The following is a 2,043-nucleotide window of genomic DNA, read 5'->3' as shown; positions in this document are numbered from 1 at the left end:
GTTTAAACAAGTATTTCCCTAGGTTCCCATGGGAACATAACACAACACGTCCAAATCTGGATAGTTTCAAGATACTGGGTTAAACACTTATTAAAACATAACTACAAATGCTATTCCTGAACTTTTCAGCAGCCTCCCAGTAACTATTCACTGAACTACAGGCTCAGGGCACAGAGAACCATTAAAGCATGGAGGAACTTGGGATAAAGCACACAAGTGAGGCCCAGCACACAGGGAAAGCACTGGGAAGGAGCCTGAGGAGTTGGAATGTTGGAACAGATAGCTCAAGTGTTTAGGAATGGAATGGGAGTGACACTCATCAGTGCTTATTGCATAATGTGTTCATGACTTTATTGCACTCTTCACACTGTTTTTTCTGAGAACACTTCCTGCTGCCTGCCATGGGCTTGTCCAGCCACTCACAACTCCAGCCAAACACACCTGCTACCCAGCTGCTGAGGGAAATACCTTCTGTACTGCAAAAGGAGTTGTGTGGAGAGAAGTTTGTCATTAACTTGAGATAAATAAATCCTGACTTGATTTCTGATGCACTGGGGAAGAGGATTCCAGGAAAAAGGCTAAAGCTGGTGAATTGGTGGACTTGGCACTGCTGGGGTAATGGTCAGGTCTGATGGTCTTAAAGGTCTTTTCCAGCCTGAATGATTCTGTGTAGATTCCTGAACATGAACAACTGCATTCCATCTCTCCCTATGCTTTCCATATACATCAGGACTTGCAGCCTAAACCAGAACTTGTTGATGTCCACAAGATGCTTTTTTTAATTACCATTTCATTCCTCTCCAGTGACTAGACTATGGAGCAGATCCTGTCTTCTCAGGATCACAGATCTGTTAGCAATAATTACAGCAGACCAGTTGCAAGCTAACCAAAAGGCTGATGGAAATAGAATTCTTTTGAAACTAAAAATATCAGGGGCTCTTAAATGGAATAGCAAGAAAGGCTTGGTGAGCATGAAACAAACAGATGAGATTAGGAATGTGTTAGACACTTACAACACTGTATCCAAATGTACCCTATTAATAGAGACATTTCTCAATTGCACTGATTTTTAAAGAAATCCCTGAAGATGAAAGAAGGAGACTAATAGAATTATATCTACTGTGCTATTTTTCAAAAATCAGGAAGATAAATGAGAACTTAATCTAGAAAACCACTGGGATAACATAAACTAGGAAAATACAGATTCGGACAGTAAGAGAAGCTGTGTTTCAATGAAAGGCTTTGATGATTCAAGATAAGTATACTGGAAAATTAAATTTTCTGCTTTTTTGATTTCTTTAGGAAATAATCTTTCTTCTCTGTTTCTACCCAAAGCACCCCAAAAATAAACAAAAATCTCCCACTGCTGCCTCACTGGACACAAGCTTTTCTCCCACCCTTGAAATCAGAATTTCTTGTATGCATTACTTCATCCATATTGTACCTTAAATATGCTGCTGTTATAGTGCTCTACCATTTCAATTTGCTTGTGCTATTTTCAACATTTCCTTAAAGTTCTTTACAAGAATATACAAAGGAAGAAAGCTGTTTACTGAATAAAACAAAGTCTATCCTCCTTCTAAATAAAACCTTCATTATTCTTCCATAGACTTCAGTTTCTTATTGTATAGAAAACAAAAATAAATCCTATAGATGTTTGGAAGGGTATCCTGCAATGAGGAACTTCACAATATTAATTTAATTTCTTAGACTGAAAATAAGTTTGGAACCAACACTTAATGTACCACCTTTTTGTAAGATGCAGGCACAAACCCATCATCTTCAGGGACTGTTTGTACTTAAAACTATTCCCTTAACTTAAAATATTAGCACCCTCATATACTGCATTCTAGGAATATTTGAGTGGGGAACAACCTGTATAGGAAAAACTCTGGTAAAATGGATATATCCTAAAATGAATTTCAAGAAAGCAAATTGCCACACCACATTCTTGGGTCCTTTAGGCTATAAGGGACTTGTCACCATGGTATTCCAGGATTTCATTACCAGCTGCAAAGAAAGAGAAACATTTTCTGGAACACA

The sequence above is a fragment of the Molothrus aeneus genome, chromosome 8, assembly GCF_037042795.1.
Source record: "Molothrus aeneus isolate 106 chromosome 8, BPBGC_Maene_1.0, whole genome shotgun sequence".
Classification (NCBI taxonomy): Eukaryota; Metazoa; Chordata; class Aves; order Passeriformes; family Icteridae; genus Molothrus; species Molothrus aeneus.
This window is presented reverse-complemented; position numbering follows the sequence as displayed.